General features: G+C 44.2%; 1 pseudogene across 1 annotated transcript; it reads left to right on the top strand.

Annotated features, from left to right (window-relative positions):
• Window positions 1-6,206: 6,206 nt before the first annotated feature.
• LOC127488647 (L-lactate dehydrogenase A chain pseudogene) lies at window positions 6,207-7,746 on the top strand (annotated as a pseudogene). The gene has a single exon (XR_016223951.1). The product of XR_016223951.1 is annotated as an L-lactate dehydrogenase A chain pseudogene (transcript).
• The last annotated feature ends 12,135 nt before the right edge of the window (window positions 7,747-19,881 follow it).

Here is a 19,881-nt window from a genome sequence, read left to right as displayed (position 1 = left end):
CACTTGCACCCATGCGGGATACTGGTTCTGCAAGTGGATGCTTAGTCTGCTATGCCACAGCACTAGCCCCCGATGTTACCTTTAAAATGTATGTATGTTTGTAGAAAGATTTAATCATGCTAATTACCAAATTATCTTTGGTTATGGTAAAAAACTACTCTTTTAGCAATTTTAGATACACAATGCATTATTAATTGTGGCAAACAAGTGGTTTCATAGATTACTATAACATATCCTCCTGACTAACTGAAAATTTGTACCTTTTGGTCAACATTTTTCCTTTCCCCATCCTGCCCCATACCCTAGCCTCTGGTAACCACCTTTCTACTCTCTGTTTCTGTGAGATTTTTTAATTCCACATATTCATGAGATAATACAGTATTTGTCTTTGTCTATTCAGCTTATTTCACAATATAATGTCCTGTAATTTCACCTATGTTTCTGAAAATTGTGGAATTCTTTTCTTTATTAAAGCTAACTAGTATTTCATTACATATATATACACACATAGATATTTTAATTATTTTAATTATTCATCCTTTTATTGATACTTAAGTAACTTCTTTATGTTGGTTGTTGTTAACAGTGCTGAAATGAGCAGGGGAGTGGGGCTATCCCTTTAATATAATGATTTTAGTTCTTTTGTATATATATCCAGGAACACAGTTGGTGGATTATTTGACAGTTTTCTGTTCTCATTGCTTTGTTTTCCATGATGACTGATGTCCTACTTTACATTCTCACCAACTGCACAATCCCATTTGTCCATCCCTGCTTTTGGTGTCTGCAGATTTAGAGTCCTATCCAAGAAAGTACTGCTCAGAAGAGTAAAGCTTCCACCATGTGTTTTCTTACAGTAGATTTATAGTTTTGGGTATTGCATTTAAGTGTGTCATCAACTTTTAGTTGATTTTTGTATATGACATGGAAAAGAGACTAATTTCATTCTTCTATATTTGCATTTACAGTTTCCCCAAAACCATTTATCATGAGACTATCTTATCCACATTGTGCTTCCTTGATACGTCTGTCAAAAATAAGTTGACTTAAATCCTTGGATATTTTCTCTGGACTTTCCATCCTATTCCATTGGCCTATGTATCTGTTTCATGCTGGTGTCATACTGTTTAATTAAAATAGCTTTATAATATATTTTCAAGGGAGAAGTGTGATACCTTCAGTTTTGTTCTTTGGGCTCAAGATTACTATGACTATGTAGTATATTTTCTGGTCCCAAGGAAATTTTAGAATTTTTTTTTATTTCTGAATAAAAGATTGTTTTTATTTTTATAGGAATTGAACTGAATGCATAGATTGCTTTGGGTCATATGCCTATTTTAATAATATTACTCCAATTTATTATGAGAGACTTTTTAAATTTATTTGTATCTTCTTTATTTCATCAATGTATTATAATTTTAGTGTATAAAATATTCACCTATGTGGATACATTATTTCCTAAAACATTATTTCTTCATGCTCCTATATATGGGATGATTTTCTTAATTTCTTTCCCAGATAACATATTATTAGTCTGTAGAAACACTAATGATATTTATATTGATTTTAGAACTTGAGATTTCCTGAATTTATTTATTTTCTAACAGCTTTTTATTGGATTCATTATTATCACTGGCAAATAGAAACAATTTTACTTCTTCCTCTTATACAGATATTTTTGTTCTTGCCTAATAATTCTCTCTAGGATTTTCAGCATTACATGGAAAAGAAATGATAAGCATGGACATATTTGTATTATTTCTGATCTTAGACAAAAGACTTTTTAAACTTTTCATCAGTGAATTTAATGTTAGCTCTGCTTTTATTGTTTATGGTTTTTATTGTGTTGAGGTATGTTCTTTCTGTGACAACTTTTAGAGAGTTCCCATGAACAAATTTGAATTTTCACAAGTTGTTTTTCTGCATCTGCTCATATAGTGACAATTTTATGATTTTTATTCTTTATTATGATAATATTGTATCTCACACTTATTTTTAAATTTTAATTTAGAGTATGCAAATTTAATGTATTTCATATATATAGGTTTGGGAACATAGTGATACTTTCCATCCTACCATTCCTCCTGCCCATGGTCCCACTCTTCTTCCTCCTTCCATTCCTATTCCAATTATTTTTACTAAGATCTATTTACAGTTAACATTATAGTCACAGGATTAATCCAACAATTAAAAGTTCAAAAATTAGTATAAAAAAAAGTTCCTCAACAGTCAAGATAAGGGCTGTTAAAGATCATCACATATCAAAATCTCATTTTTGTTTTTAATTTGCATAGGAAAGCTGCAGAAGAAGACCCAAGTGCTTGGGCCTTGAACCCAGGCAGGAGACCTGGAAGAAGCACCTGCCTCCTAGCTTCAGCCTGGCCGAATCCCAGCCATTGTGGCCATTTAGGGAGTGAACCAGCAGAGAGAAGACATCTCTCTGTCTCTGTCTCTCTCCCTCTACTTAGCCTTATAAATAAATAAAATAATTATTTACAAAACCTGATATATGAAATAAAGGAAATCTAGTCCTTTATATAAATGGATAAAATTTATAAAGACTCTAATCCCACTTCAGAGTGCTTGGTTTGATTCGCAGCTGTTTCCGATGCCAGATTTTTGGTAACGCAGATGTTGGGAGGCAGTGGTGATAACTCATGATATTGGGCTTCTGCCATTCATATGTGGGAAGACAGGAGTACATTCCCAGCTCTTGGATTCAGCCTTGACACAGCCCTGGTTACTGTGGGTATTTGGAGGAGTCAGTCAGTGGATAAGAGGTTTTCTCGTTTGTCTCTCCTGGCCTACCTGCCTCTCTTTATGTCTCTTTAACTCACACACACACATACAGACACACACAAACATATGTAATTTTTTTTGACAGGCAGAGTGGACAGTGAGAGAGACAGATTGAAAAGTCTTCCTTTTCCATTGGTTCACCCTCCAGTGGCCGCTGTGGCCAGCACACTGTGGCAAGCGCACCACGCTGATCTGAAGCCAGGAGCCAGGTGCTTCCTCCTGGTCTCCCATGCGGATGCAGGGCCCAAGGACTTGGGCCACCCTCCACTGCACTCCCAGGCCAGAGCAGAGAGCTGGACAGAAAGAGGGGTGCCTGGGACAGAATCTGGTGCCCCGACCAGGACTAGAACCTGGTGTGCCGGCGCCGCAGGCGGAGGATTAGCCTATTGAGCCGTGGCGCCAGCCACACATATGTAATTTTTAATATGACTATAATCAAGCAAAGCAACGACTAAAGAATATAACACGATTTTGACCCATGTTTGAGTAATTCAATTGAAACTACTGTGAGTTGTTTAAAGTATGAATGAAGAACAGAATATCTGCCTGAAAATATAACTTAGGAAAAGTCTGCAACACAAACAACATATAGAGACTGACTAGAAGAAAAGTATACAGAGCCGTCTGAGAACTTGCAGCAGATTTTGTTCTCCAAAAATTCCTGGTCTGATCCATAAATGCAGTACAATCTCCCAAACTCTGTTTCAGCAATTCCCTAAAAACTTCATTGGTTGACTTGTGTATTAGCAGAGGGTAACTCTCACCACTGCAGAATGTTGCATGTTTATTTGTAGGCTGATATTAACCACTTCTACTATATCATCTATACAACCAATAAAGACCATTTCAGACTTCATATCCCATAGGAATTTAGCAAATTCTAAATTCTGATTTTAATCCTATGTAACAAATATGTCTTTATTGTGGCATCAGAAGACCTGGAGACCAATATACAATCAGCTTTGATGGCTCTAATTTCTTATAACCATGAAAATTTTACCTTATCACATTTATTTGTTTCATTTTAACTTAAAGCCCTCATAAATCTCCTATAATATGATATAAAACAAAATAAGAAATAATCAATCAACTTACTGGAGATGTATTCATTTCCTTTGTTCTTGAAAACATATAGAGGTTTCTACAACTATACCTGGAAGAGAAGGTAAATGCAGGGAATCATGAGAGAATTGGCCTGACTTGCTCCTAGAGTCTACTGTGCTAAGGAAAATCATGCAAATACAGAATAACCGACATCTTAGCTGGAGAAACAAAATAAAAATCAACCTCCCTGTGGAGAATTAGCACTGTACAATTGAAAACAGGCAGAAGACTTTTTGAAAGAGCACACAAAATTAGAGTAATTGGCAGTGATTAAATCTAGTTACCCTTAGGTTAATGGGAATATCAACATATATGATACCAACACACTTTGAGAAGTATTTGCCTACTGGAGTTTACTTTATTAAATAGTGATATTATGAAGAAACCTGGGACTTGCCTGTTGGAGATACAAGGTCTAGGTAAGAATCAGGACAAACCACCAGACTTGAGAAGGTTGAATACAGGTTAGACTACTGCTTGGGACAACCACATCCCATATGCAAATTCTTGGATTGTGTCCTTGCTACTACATACCTAAAATACATCATCTGAGATGATGGATAGGTACTTGGATTCCTGCTACCCTCATATGAGACCCAGATGGATTCCTACCTCCTGGCTTCAGCCTGGAATAGCCCTGGCTGTTAGAGACATTTGGCGAGTGATTTAACCAGCAGATGGAACACCTCTCTCTTCCCCTTTCTCATGCTCTGCCTTTCAAATAAATACTTTAAAAATTACAAATAAAATTACAACAAAAAGCCTCTGTTGATGTGTAATACATCCAATGCTGATATATTTTTGCTGAGTATGGAAAAATTTAATTATATGCCAAATAGAATCAAGAGAACTTCACATAGATATTATCATGGGCATGATTCATGCCAACTATGTCAGCAAGGATGTCAGCAAGACTGCTGCCACTTAAACTGCTTGAACACCATGAGCATTGCCTTACAATTTCTATAAAGTAAATGCTTCTACTTAAAATCCATGGTATCTGACATCTATTAATCATTTGACATTTGTCAACAAACAATGTCCTAGAGCACACTTTGTTAGATCTTTCTCATATGGTACAAAGAACCTGACAATTCCTGAGCCACCAGAAAGAACTATCAGGATACAGGGAGATTCAGCATTATCTCCAAATACAAAATGCAGTGAGAGGATAGGTTTCAAGCAGTTCAAATTCTGGGAATAACAAAGGCAGAACAAAGCAATGGGAGTGTGTAATGGGGTGATATTTCAGATATGAAAAATTAGCCCTTCACTGAAAGTCACATCTCCAAGATCCTTCCAGTAAGTTTCATTTCCTAGACCCTTGTCTATCTTTCTCATCTACTCACATCTTCCTTGCACTATCACTCAGGCTTTGGTAGCTTACAGATGAGGTGAGTTAGCATCACTCAATCTTGGTCACCCTGGACCACAGGATCAATAATTGCTTGGGCCATGAAAAGCTAGGGCCTTTACCACTCTAGGACTCCTTTGCCTCTACTATGAAGCTCCAGGGAGAGGGTTTGGCCAGAAGAGTGGATCCTGAATCTTGGGGTCCAAGTCTCCATTCAGCATGAACATTTTGTTAGAAAGAAAACAGACTCATCATCCAGTACCCTAATTTTCCTCATAGAATCAACTGTCTTTGGACAATATATTTGGATAAACTTATTAAACTCAAACAAGGGTACTGGGAAGGCCACACATAGGAATGAACCAGAAGCTTCATTGACTGATGAGACATGACAAAACCCCACAAATTCAACTGCCTCATAGTAACAGATCTCATACACACTGTATGGTGATTTTGCTGGAAATTTGGGGGAATGTTTCACTCGTATTTGTAGTGTCCTCATGCTCCAATGGATAAGCCAAAATGGCAAATGACTAAATCAGTTATAAGCCTTGTATGACAGTTTGAAAATCCCTTATCAAAAGTGGTTGGTACCAGGAGCTGGAATTGTGGTGTGGTGAATACAACTGCCACCTGCAACACCAGTATCTCATATGGACAAGGGTTTGCATCCCAGAGGCTCCACTTCAATCTAACTCCCTGATAATGACCTAAGAAAAGCAATAGAAGATGGTCCAGGTGTTTGGGCTATTGCTAATCATGTGGGAGACTTAGCTGATGCTCTCGACTTTGGTCTGGCCCATCTCTGACTTTTTCAGCCTTCAGGCAAGTAAACCTTGGAGGATCTACCTGCCTTTCCCCAATACCACCTGTAACTTTTTCAAACAAAAAAAGTATTTAAGAAACACTTGAGTGCTGGAGCCGCTGCCGCCAAGCCCAGGTCCCATTACCAAGCGCCCCTCATGCCTGTCCGACATGCACTCCCAATTCCTTTTGGTTCCAGGTCCAAAATGGCAGCTCTCAAGGATCAGCTGATTCACAACCTTCTGAAGGAAGAACATGTCCCCCAAAATAAGATCACGGTTGTGGGGGTTGGTGCTGTGGGCATGGCCTGTGCCATCAGTATCTTAATGAAGGACTTGGCGGATGAACTTGTTCTTGTTGACGTCATGGAAGATAAACTGAAGGGAGAGATGATGGATCTCCAGCATGGCAGCCTTTTCCTTAGAACCCCTAAAATTGTCTCTGGCAAGGACCACAGTGTGACGGCCAACTCCAAGCTGGTGATCACCACGGGTGGGGCACGACAGCAAGAGGGAAAAAGCCGTCTGAACTTGGTCCAGTGTAACGTGAACATCTTCAAATTCATCATTCCCAATGTTGTCAAGTACAGCCCCAGCTGCAAGTTGCTTGTTGTTTCCAATCCAGTGGCTATCTGACCTATGTGGCCTGGAAGATAAGTGGCTTTCCCAAAAACTGTGTGATTGGAAGTGGTTGCAATCTGGATTCAGCCCGCTTCCATTACCTGATGGGGGAAAGGCTGGGAGTTCACCCACTGAGCTGTCACGGCTGGATCCCTGGCGAGCATGGAGATTCAAGTGTGCCTGTGTGGAGCGGCATGAATGTTTCTGGTGTCTCCCTGAAGACTGCACCCAGAGTTAGGGACCGATGTAGATAAGGAACAGTGAAAACAGGTTCACAAACAAGTGGTAGACAGTGCTTGTGAGGTGATCAAGCTGAAGGGATACACATCCTGGGCCATTGGATTGTCTGTGGCAGATCTGGCAAAAAGCATAATGAAGAATCTCAGGAGGGTGCATCTGATTTCCACCATGATTAAGGGGCTCTATGGAATACAGGAGGATGTCTTCCTTAGTGTTCCTTGTGTCTTGGGACAAAACGGGATCTCAGACATTGTGAAGGTGACTCTGACCTCTGAAGAAGAGGCCCACTTGAAGAAGAGCACGGACACGCTTTGGGGAATCCAAAAAGAGCTGCAGTTTTAAAGTCTTTGGATAATGTCCTACCACTTCACTGTCTAGGCTACTACAGGGTTTTAGTTGGAGGTTGTGCATGTGGTCCTTTTTAATCTGATCCATGATTAAAGCAGTGAGATCATGATGGCCTAGGGAGGGAAAAAACCATGTTTCCTAAAGTTAGAAATAGAATGGTTTACAAAATACGACAGCTACATCCAGGTACTGGGTGACACTGACTTTGTGTCATCCTGAGCTGGTCAGCCTAAGATATAGTTCCCCACCTCTGAGGTGCCACTGCCTGTGTTGCACGAGCTCCAGTTGCCCTTCCGACTAGACGTGCGTTTACTGTGTGCTACGTAACTTCTGGTCCCTTCACCAAACGTGCTTAGTCCAACTTTTTTTCCTAGTCAGTCATAACCTGGGATCCAATATTGTATAAACTCAATATTGCATGTCTTGTGCATAACTGTTCTAAAGGATCTTATTTTGTGTATTGTATGTATGAGTAGTGTACACTGCACATAATGTAAAAAGAAATATCTACATATAGCAATTCAACCAGCTATCCATGTGTCATACCAACTAAATCACTAAATAAACCTTGAACAGTGAAAAAAAAATACTTGAGGAGTTGGCACTATGGCTTAGCAGATAAAGCTGCCGCCTGCAGTGCCAGCATCCCATTATGGATGCCGGTTCAAGACCCGGCCACTACACTTCTGATCCAGCTCTCTGCTATGGCCTGGGAAAGGAGTAGAAGATAGTCCAAGTCCTTGTGCCCCTGCACCCACATGGGAGACCCAGAAGAAGCTTCTGGCTCAGCTGGAAGAAGCTCCTGGCTCCTGGCTTCTGATCGGCTCAGCTCTGGCCATTGCAGCCATCTGGGGATTGAACCAGCCAATGGAAGACCTTCCTCTCTCTCTCTCTCTCTCTATCTCTCTCTGCCTCTCCTTCTCTCTATATAACTCTTGCAAATAAAATAAATAAATCTTAAAAAAGAAGTATTTGTAGGTTTTCCTGCTGTGACTAAATGAAAAAGCAGGACTGGGCTTAGAGGGTTACAGCAACACAGGGTGAAGGGGAAAGCAATAATGGATCCTAGGATGCTTAGTCACTAACTGAAAAGTGGTGAGCAGGTTCATCCACAGAAGACTCTGCACTGCATGGAGAACCATGAGGTTTAATGGAGATCCAGAACTAAGCTACTTGTAGATTTTACATGTTGTTGCTGTTATAACTCTTTTGTAAAATAGTTATGCCTCAGCCACTGATCTAATGAAAGTCTGAAATAAGCAGCATAACTCTAATCATTGTTATGAAATTAGTCTAGCTTCCTTCCATTCTACCCTGAAACTTTATGAACAAAAATGGAAAAAAAGCTTGTGAATCTAAAATAGGAAATCCTTGGTAGGCAGGTATTTGTCTTTTTTTTTTTTTGACAGGCAGAGTTAGACAGTGAGAGATAGAGACAGAGAGAAAGGTTTTCCTTCCATTGGTTTACTCCCCAAATGGCTGCCACGGCTGGCACGCTGCACTGATCTGAAGCCAGGAGCCAGGTGCTTCCTCCTGGTCTCCTATGCGGGTGCAGGGTCCAAGCACTTGGGCCATCCTCCACTGCACTCCCGGACCACAGCAGAGAGCTGGACTGGAAGAGGAGCAACTGGGACAGAACCGGGGCCCCAACAAGCACTAGAACCTGGAGTGTGGAGGATTAGCCTAGTGAGCCATGGCACCAGCCAATACTTGTCTTTGAATGTGAGTGGGTTTCTTAAAAAAACTTTTGAAAATGTTCACTCATTAAAATACATATTGTTATATTTTCATTACATCCAGAAGATAAATTTTATTTTTAACTTGCACATTTTTTAATGCTTTTTAGTAAACAAAATTCTCATAACTAGGTTAATTAAAAGTTGGAGAAATTTAGATAAATGTAGTTATTCCCATTGACCCTTCTTTTTTAGGGTGAAAAAGCAAATTTTTGTGTACCTGATTACCATTTTATGAAACAAAAATGCAATTTGGGCATAAAGACTTCTTAGTAGTTGTATTATGCTACATGTAGGGAGGATAAAACTATGAATAGTTGTTACAAGGGACAAGGTGTAAGTCATAAACATCTAAAGAAAGAAATATATATACTTAACACTGTGAAATCACTCACCAATAAAGACTTGAAAAAGGAAATCAGCTTTTTGTTTAAAAGTATTTTTTTAAAAGATGATTTCCGAAGATATTGATAAACACCAACAGTTAACACAATAACTTCATGAAAAAATAACTTCCATCAATCTACATACACATAAAAATATTCAAATAAGAATTTTAGTCTTCTGGCACATTATCAGTGTACAACTTTGTACAAAAGGATTTATAAATATACCTTTATATGAATGCATACAAAGATATACATAAACATATAAATAGGCTATAATCTCAATCTTTTACCTATAAGTTTAAAGAAACTTATAGGTAAAAAATTTATCAGTATAATAAACAAGCAATACATGTGATATTCATCTTATAATAACTTAATAAGGAGTTAAAATAATATCTATTATCTAATATACATAGTTATATTTCTAATTATTATACCTAGTGCAACTAAATATTTGTATTAATTCCTATAGTTAACCAAAGGAACCAACTTGTTTCTTCAGACACAGAAGACAACTACAAAACAAGAAATAATGTTGAGGCCCATGATTGTGGTGTGAGAGATAAAGCTGTTGCCAGTGATCCCTACAACCCACATGGGTGCTGGTTTGTGTCCCAGTGGCTCCACTTCTGATCCAACTTCCAGCTAATGCACTGGGTAAAACAGAGGAAGACGGTTCCAGTGCTTGGACCCCTGCTACCCATGGGGGAACCTGGCTCCTGGCTTTGGCCCAGTCAGTTCCTGACTATTGTGGCCATCAGGGGAATGAGCCAGTGCATGGAGTATCTCTCTGTCTCCGTGTCTGTCTTCCTCTGTCTGTGTAACTCTTTCAAATAAATAAACTCAATTTTTTTGACAGAAAGAGTTAGACAGTGAGAGAGAGAGACAGAAAGGTCTTCCTTCTGTTGGTTCACCCCCCAAATGGCCGCTACAGCCCGCGAGCTGCGCCGATCTGAAGTTAGGAGCCAGGTGCAGGGCCCAAGCACTTGGGCCATCCTCCACTGCACTCCCGGGCCACAGCAGAGAGCTGACTGGAAAAGAGCAACCGGGACAGAACCAGCGCCCCAACCAGCACTAGAATCCAGACTGCTGGCGCCGCAGACGTAGGATAAGCCTAGTGAGCCACAGCGTGGCCCTAAACTCAACTTTTTTTAAAAAAGAATAATTTAGCTATCTTTACTCCATAAACAACTATTTAATATTATTTAAACACTTTTAGGAGATTATATATGTATATCCTCCAAAAACATTTAAAATATATATGGATGTATATATAAAATAATTTATAACGGTATATACCTACATATAAATATATGAAAACGCTAGATATATTATACTCCCAAAAGCTTTTGCAGCCACTTCTCTCACCTCTGAAGCCCAAAGCCGTCCTGTGATGAACACGGGTTTCCCTCGAGGTCCCAGCAGAGAATCTCAGGGCGCCTCCAGCTGCCCAGCTCACAATGACTGTAACCTAGCAACGCCCTTAAACACAAGTGCGCAAGCGCATCTCCAGAGGGCAGTCACTGCGCCTGCGCACAGAAGTCCGGCAGCCAACTGTGCTTAGTGTGCATGTGCATGATTCCCACCTGGTAAAACTGAGGGATTAGATGGTTTACAGATGTTGGTGGACTTGACCGAGTGTTGGGGTCATTGTGGGGACCAAACACTGGAGCCTGTGGAAGCCGTCTGCACCGCCCAGGACTCAGGGGCGTGGGATTTCAGGATGCTGAAGGCCTCGTCCGGAGTAGACGCCCTTAAAATCCCTCTCCACAGCTCCTGCTCCTCAGTTTATGCTCCCGCCACGTCCCTCTGAGTCCTGGGCGGCTGCAGTGGGAATGCAACAGATGCGAAGCCAAAGTTGTGCTCTTGTGATTTCAGAAACTGGCACATGTGCCATCTAGGTCAATCTTAAGAAATCAAAGCAGGCCTTCCAGAAAAAATGTCTTCAGGCCTCTTGCATTTGCCCAGCCTTTACATTTTCTTTACTTCTAGTTTTTACTGTTATTTCCCTTAATTGGATTTTTAGTTGATCCATGCATTATTTTGAAACATGGTGTAATATTTATAAACTTTCTAAAATGAATGTTCACTTGATCCACAAACAGTTCATGATTTGACGGTATGTTAAGATGCCCCATTGTTTTACTTGAAATTCCCTTTTTTCCCGTTTCTGGCTTTTTCATTGTGCCCAATTAAATGTTCTGTTTTGTATTCTTTTTTCCTGATCCATGCATTCTTTATTCCATTACCAGCCCCTGTGCCCATTAAAACAACAGTAGACAACCCAGCAATCACTACAGTCCAGTTGCACCACGATCCGAGGCTTACAGTGCTTTAACGCTTTTAACTTTGAGGGAAAAAAGGAGAAACAAGAGAAATACCCGTATCCGATACAACCCATACCAGCATCCGATACAAGTCATACAGCAATTTAAGCATCTTGCACAACTGATGCCCAGAAGGGCTCCACCCCCGGGGTCAGCGCTCACACACGGCCAGGCCGTGAGAGAGGCCGAGGACTCCTCGCCCCAGAACGACCCGCAGGTGAGAGGAGACCAGAAATCCCCTCGGTGCTGGGACAGCCAGGAAGCGGTCTTCCTGGGGTCCGGACAGGCCACGCGCAGAGCGGACGCCAGGGGGCAGCAGAGGACGAGCGCGCGCGGCCCCGCGAGGCCGAGTCCCCCGCGGCCGCAGTCCCGGGCTCTGCCTGCAGAGGACGAAGTTCTCGGGACTGGGGCCCTGCCCAGGGCGCAGCGCCTGCGGGTCTGCAGGGCGGTTCTGGGGGGCTGGCCGGGCTCAAGCCGTAGACCGAGGAATCCCATACGCTGCATCTGATGCGCGAGCCGAGGCCCACATGGAAGCTGACATCTGTCCCGGGTCCCCCGCGTCCCCGTGTGGGAGAAGAGCAGCGCGCAGCGGCTGCAGGGCGGGCGGGCCACCAACCTGCAGCCCCGGGGGTCGTGCCTGGCCAAGGGCGCGAAGAACACCTCGGCCGCCTCCACCTCGCGCTGCCGGTGCCGCCAGTCGCGCGCTCGCTCGGTGCAGGCTGCAAACTCTGGGATCTGCGCCCGGGCGCTCCTTAGTCTGTAGAGGCAGGGGCTGGAGCCGCGGCGGCCGCTCAGGCCGGTGACCCTGGGCCTCGCCGCTCGTGCACAAGCTCGGCGTAGGTGGGTTTGGCGGCAGGAAGGCCGGCTTGGCGGAGCTGATGCTCGGGCAGGGAGGGCAGTAGAAGAGCCGCCACAGTTCTCCTAGCGAGATGCCCATTCATCCTGGGGCCTGGCATCAGGGCGGCCTGGCGCCTGCCGCTGCAGGACAAGCAGGGCACAGGGCGAGGGGCAGGGGGCGGCCCGAGCATGCGTGAAGGGGAGTGCAGCCCTCCCAGACTGCGTCAGACGGAGGCGCCCTCCCGGATGGTCAGTGCTCTAACTCGGTGCTCTAGGGGCGGTCATTGTGGCCTTTCCGGGAAAGCCGTGGCCTATCACGCGGCATCCCATCGGGGCACCCGTCTGTGTCCTAGCTGCTCCACTTCCGATTCAGCTCCCAGCTGATGTCTTGGGAAAAGCAGCGGACATGGTCCACGTGCGTGGCCCCTGCCACCACGAAGGAGACCCGAATGAAGCTCCCGGCTCCTGGCTGCCTCCAGGCTGGGCCCTGGACATTGCGGGCATCTGGGGAGTGAACCAGTGGATGGAAGATTCTCTCTCTCTCTCTCCCTCTCTCTCGCCCCCTCCCGCCCTCCCTCATTCTCTCCCTCCCTCCCTGCCTCCCACCACCCTTTCGCTCTACTTCTCCTTCCTTCCCTCCCTCCCTCATTGTAACTCAGTGTTTCAAATGAGTATTAAAATGTTTGCTTATCTACAAAACATGCAGTGCACTGGAATGAGTGTTTGGAACACTGGTTTAGACGACGTGGATGCCCTCAGCCCATACAGGACTCCCTGGGGTCCTGGATCGAGTCCAGGCTCCTGTTTTCTTCCTGGACCACATCCCATTTGTGGCCGGCACTTGGGGAGTGGGCCAGTGACAAGATGATCTCTTTCTGTGTCTGTCACTCTCTGCTGCTAAAATAAATTGAAAGGATAGAACATGTTAACATTTAAAAGTCTGCTACAGTTAGAAAGCTTTTACCTGTATTTTTCTCTTTCAGGATTCTCTTGGCAATATTGATTATTATTTGAGATGAATTTTAAGTCTATGCAAATCATTTATTCTATACAAATTTAATGAAAATATGTTTTGAGATTTTATTTATTTTAAAGATTTATTTTTCAAATTCATAGAGAGAGAAAGAGACAGAGAGAGCAAGCTTCCAACTGCTGGTGCACCACCCAGATTGGACAATGGCCAGCAATGGGCCAGGTGGAAGCCAGGAGCCAGAAGCTTCATCGAGGTCTCACACATGGGTAGCAGGGGCCCAAACACTTGGACCATCATCCACTGCTTTCCCAGGCCACTGAGCAGGGAGCTGGATCAGATGTGGAACAGCTAAGACTCGAACCAACTCCCACATGGGACGCTGGTGTTGTAGCTGGTGGCTTTATCTGCTATGCCATAACACCATCCCCAGACTCTGAGATTTTGATTGTGATTGAGTCAAGAGCAGTATTTTAGCTGAAAATCAACTGACTCCCTCTATCCAGACAAATGTCTCCATCTTTGTCCTGTTTCTTAAAAACTGTTTGGGAGGCAGAGAGCAATTTGGAAGGAGTGGGTGCTCGTGGGTTTTCAGTTGCAGACATTTTTGCCCCATTAATAACTGGGGAAGAGCGAAGTTGTTAGAATTGCCTCATGGAAGACTTCAGCTAGACACGAAGGGGGCCTTCCAGGTGATCAGGCTCTATATGATCCATGGAGTATATTGATTAGGAACATCGACTCCGGGACAGGCATTGGGCCTAGTCATCAACATGCCGTATTCCAGGGCTTCCTGGAGTGGGAGAAAGAGGCAACCACAGGGCTGGGGGCTGGGGGCTGGAGCTGGCCTTGGACTTGACCCCCGAGCCCTTGGAGCCTAGCACCATGCCGGAGTGCCCTGCTGCGAGTAGGACGTGCTGTAGGTGGGAGAGCCCTCCATGCATGTCCTGGAACTGCTCCTGGAGTTGTACTGCAGCGCGCTCACATCGCAGGCTGCCTGGGCTGCATCTAGGGGGTGCCGGGAGCTGCAGGCAGCCCAGCGGGTCCTGCATTGCGCTGTAGCTGTCCACGCGCTGGTTCGCGCCCGCGCCCAGGCCGGCACCCGCCCCCAGGCCGGCACCCGCCCCCAACCCCGCTCACCTGCTGTGGCCGCTGGGTCCAGCAGCCCGCCAGGCAGCGTGCACTGATCCACCGGGGCCGGAATTTATAACCCTGTGCTCCTCCTCCACGTGCAGCGTTCACAGCCGCTCGGCCTCGTTGGTGAACGCCCGCTTCTCCGTCTCCCACAAGGGTTTCCACTCGGCGCCCAGGCGCTTGCTGATCTCCGAGTTGTGCATCGCGGGGTTCTCCTGGGCCATCTTGCACCGCTGCCCGCGGGACCGCACCAGGAAGGCGTTCATGGGCCGCCTGACGCGATCCGGACGGTTGTGGTTGTCGCCCGTCCCCCCCCCCCCCCCCCGCCCTGAAGTCTGCCGCGGGCCCGGCGGCTCCGCTCCGTCTCCATCCTGCTGTACCTGCGGGCGCTGTGTATGCGCGGGCCCGGCGGCTCCGGCTCCGTCTCGGTCCTGTTGCACCTGTGGGCGCTGTGCGCGGGCCTGGCCCCACCCTTGTTGGCTGGGACTCGGGGCCTGCGGACGGGGCGAGAGGAGGAGGGGAAGGGGCAGAGGTGCTGTGAGCACCTCCTCGGGGCTTCCCGAGGAGACCAGATGAGGAGAGATTTGGGGGAGAGAGAGAGGGGGAGAGAGAGAGAGAGACTGAGAGACTGGAATCGGGATCAAAAAGCAGCGCTTCCCTCTGTCTCCAGCCGGTGCCACCGCCACCACCACCAACTGTTGTTGTTGTTGTTGTTATTATTATTATCATTATTACTGGAAAGGCTTTTCGTTCTCTTCTTTCTCTCGGTCTCGGTCTTAAAGAGGCAGCAAACTACTTTCCCCTTTTGCAAACACTCTCTTCTATGCCTGGGCAACTCCTGATGCTTTTTGGAGCAAGCTAATAGACAACGGTCTTCTATTGTCGTTATGTTTATTTATGTATAACAGGGAGAATCTGTGAGGCTTGAATCGGCAAAGGTTCATATCTCTGGGGATGGAGGCATACATAAGTCTCCTCAACTAGTGTCCTGATTCCCAGTGCTGTCTCTGCCCGTGGCATCTGCTTTCTTTACTCTCATCTACCCAGACTAAGAGGGCTTGTCTGCCTCTGACCAGTGGTTTGCGCTTTGGCCAAACCATGGAGATAGAAAATTCACCATCTTTTGGCTCTCATGGGGTTTTCTCCGGGTAACACAAATATTTTTCAACCTGAACACCTGCTTCCGTCATGTTTTTCAGCACGGCGCTGTGTGCGCTCATCCTGTGCTGCCCTCTGGCATCCGCTCTGCATGTGGCCTGTCTGGACTCCAGGAAGACTGACTGCTTCCTGGCTGTCCCAGCACCGAGAGGATTTCTTAAGTCTCTCACCTGCTGGTCGTTTGGGGGCGAAGCTGAGGTCATCGGCCTCTCTCTGAGCGCTGACCCCAAGAGTGGAGCCCTTCTGGGCATCAGATTGTAAAATGCTTAGAATTGCTCTAATACTTGTATTTTTTGAAAACATTTATTTAATAGATATAAATTTCGGAAGTACAACTTTTGGATTATAGCGGTTTTTTTCCTCCATAACCACCCTCCTGCCCACAAACCATCCCATCTCCTACTTCCTCTCCCATCCCATTCTTCGTTAAGATTCATTTTTAATTATCTTTATACACAGATAACTTAGTATATATACTAAGTAAAGATTCCAACAGTTTATACCCACATAGACACACAAAGTGTAAAGTACTGTTTGAAGACAAGTTTTACCATTAATTCTCAAAGTACAACACATTAAGGACAGAGATCCTACATGGGGAGTAAGTGCAGAGTGACTCCCGTTGTTGATTGAACAATTGACACTCTTGTTTGTAATGGTTGTGGGTATGGGTTGGGGGTTTCTTTGTCTTGATTTCTCCTTTTTTTCCTCAAAATTAAAAGCTTTAAAGCACCATAAGCCTCGGATCGTGGTGCAACTGGACTGTAGTGATTGCTGGATTGCCTACTGTTGTTTTAATGGGGCACAGGGGCTGGTAATGGAATAAAGAATGCATGGATCAGGAAAAACAAGAATAAAAAGCAGAACATTTGATGGAACACAATGAAAAAGCCAGAAATGGGAAAAACAGGAATTTCAAGTAAAACAATGGGGCATCTTAACATACCGTCAAATCATGAACTGTTTGTGGATCAAGTGAACATTCATTTTAGAAAGTTTATAAATATTACACCATGTTTCAAAATAATGCATGGATCAACTAAAAATCCAATTAAGGGAAATAACAGTAAAAACTAGAAGTAAAGAAAATGTAAAGGCTGGGCAAATGCAAGAGGCCTGAAGACATTTTTTCTGGAAGGCCTGCTTTGATTTCTTAAGATTGACCTAGATGGCACATGTGCCAGTTTCTGAAATCACAAGAGCACAACTTTGGCTTCGCATCTGTTACATTCCCACTGCAGCCGCCCAGGACTCAGAGGGACGTGGCGGGAGCATAAACTGAGGAGCAGGAGCTGTGGAGAGGGATTTTAAGGGCGTCTACTCCGGACAAGATCTTCAGCATCCTGAAACCCCACGCCACCTGAGCCCTGGTCAGTGCAGCATGAGTGTTTTATTCCCACAATGACCCCAACACTCGGTCAAGTCCACCAACATCTACTACCCTCTGGAGGCGCGCTTGCGCACTTGTGTTTAAGGGCGTTGCTAGGTTACAGTTATTGTGAGCTGGGCGGCTGGAGGCGCCCTGAGATTCTCTGTTGGGACCTCGAGGGAAACCCGTGTTCATCACAGGACGGCCTTAGGCATCCGAGGTGAGAGAAGTGGCTGCAAAAGCTTTTGGGAATATAATATATCTAGCATTTTCATATATATTTATATATAGGTACATACCATTATAAATTTATTTTATTTATATATACATCCATATATATTTTAAATTTTTTGGAAGATATATATAATATATATATCCTAAAAGTGTTTAAATAATATTAAATAGTTATTCATGGAGTAAAAATAGCTAAGTCTTTCTTTTTTTGAAAAAATTGAGTTTATTTATTTGAAAGAGTTACACAGAGGAAGACACAGAGACAGAGAGGTACTCCATCCACCAGCTCATTCCCCAGATGGCCACAAACTGACTGGGCCAAAGCCAGGAGCCAGGTTCCCCCATGGGTAGCAGGGGCCCAAGCACTTTGGCCATTTTCTTCTGTGTTACCCAGGTCATTAGCTGGAAGTTGGGTCAGAAGTGGAGCCACTGGGACACAAACTGGCACCCATATGGGATATTAGGATCACTGGCAGCAGCTTTATCTGACACACCATTAGTTATCACAAAAATTTGTTTTTTCACCCTAAAAAAGGGCAATAGGAATAATTACATTTATCTAAATTTCTCCAACTGTTAATTAACCTAGTTATGAGTATTTTGTTTACCAAACTTAGCATTAAAATAACATGACAGGTTAAAAATACAATCTGTCTTCTGGATATAATGAAAGTGTAAGAATATGTCTTTTAATGAGTGAATATTTTTAAGGGTTTTTAAAGAAACATTCTAATATTCAAAGACAAATATTGATATAATACCTCTCCTCCCAAGGGTTTCCTATTTTAGATTCACAAGCTTTTTTTCCATTTTTGTTGATAAAGTTTCAGGATAGAATGGAAGGAAACTAGACTAATTTCATAACAATGATTAGAGTTATGCTGCTTATTTCAGACTTTCATTAGATCAGTGGCTGAGGCATAACTATTTTACAAAAGAGTTATAACAGCAACAACATGTAAAATCTACAAGTAGCTTAGTTCTGGATCTCCATTAAACCTCATGGTTCTCCATGCAGTGCAGAGTCTTCTGTGGATGAACCTGCTCACCACTTTTCAGTTAGTGACTAAGCATCCTAGGATCCATTATTGCTTTCCCCTTCACCCTGTGTTGCTGTAACCCTCTAAGCCCAGTCCTGCTTAGAGGACAGCAGGAAAACCTACAATTGCTTACTTATTTTTTTAAAATTTATTTATTTTATTTGCAAGAGTTACACAGAGAGAAGGAGAGGCAGAGAGAGAAAGAGAGAGAGAGAGAGAAAGAGAGAGAGAGAGAGTTGGCTTTCAATCCCTTGGTTCAATCCCCAGATGGCTGCAACGGCCAGAGCTGAGCCACTCCAAAGCCAGGAGCCAGGATCCAGGATCCAGGAGCTTTTTCCGGGTCTCCCACATGGGTGCAGGGGCCCAAGGACTTGGGCCATCTCCTGCTGCTTTCCCAGGCCATAGAAGAGAGCTGGATTGGAAGTGGACAAGCCGGGTCTCGAACCGGCACCCATATGGGATGCCGGCACTGCAGGCGGCAACCTTTACCCACTATGCCACAGTGCCAGATCTTAAAAGTATTTTTATTTTTGACAGGCAGAGTTAGACAGTGAGAGCAGGAGACAGAGAGAAAGGTCTTCCTTCCATTGGTTCACCTCCCAAATGGCTGCTACGGCCAGTGCGCTGCGGCTGGCACACTGCGCCGATCCAAAGCCAGGAGCCAGGTGCTTCCTCCTGGTCTCCCATGCAGGTGCAGGGCCCAAACACTTGAGCCATCCTCCACTGCCTTCCTGGGCCACAGCAGAGAGCTGTACTGGAAGATGAGCAACCGGGACAGAATCCGGTGCCCTAACCAGGACTAGAACTCCGGGTGCCGGTGCCGCAGGTGGAGGATTAGCCTAGTGAGCCACAGTGCCAGCCCAAGTATTTCTTAGTTTTATTTATTTGAAAAAGTTACAGGTGGTGTTGGGGGAAGGCAAGAAGATCTTCCATCTTCTGGTTTACTCCTCTGATGGCTGCAAAAGTCAGAGATGGGCCAAACCAAACCACTGGACCATCTTCTATTGCTTTTCTTAGGCCATTATCAGGGAGTTGGATTGAAGTGGAGCCTCTGGGACGCAAACCCTTGTCCATATGAGATACTGGTGTTGCAGGTGGCAGTTGTATTCACCACACCACAATTCCAGCTCCTGGTACCAACCACTTTTGATAAGGGATTTTCAAACTGTCATACAAGGTTTATAACTGATTTAGTCATTTGCCATTTTTGGCTTATAGATTTGAAACAAGTGGACATTACAAATACAAGTGAAACATGCCCAAATTTCCAGCAAAATCACTATACATTGTGTATGAGTCTGTTACTACAAAGAAGTTGAATTTGTGGGGTCTTGAGTTTAAAACAGTTTATCCAAATATATTGTCCAAAGACAGTTGATTCTATGTGGGAGATTAGGGTACTGGGTGATGTCTGTTTT

The sequence above is a fragment of the Oryctolagus cuniculus genome, chromosome 17, assembly GCF_051225735.1.
Source record: "Oryctolagus cuniculus isolate XC-2025 breed Fujian yellow rabbit chromosome 17, ASM5122573v1, whole genome shotgun sequence".
Taxonomy (NCBI): domain Eukaryota; kingdom Metazoa; phylum Chordata; class Mammalia; order Lagomorpha; family Leporidae; genus Oryctolagus; species Oryctolagus cuniculus.
The sequence above is the reverse complement of the archived record's forward strand: the minus strand, read 5'-3'. Positions and strand labels throughout refer to the sequence as shown.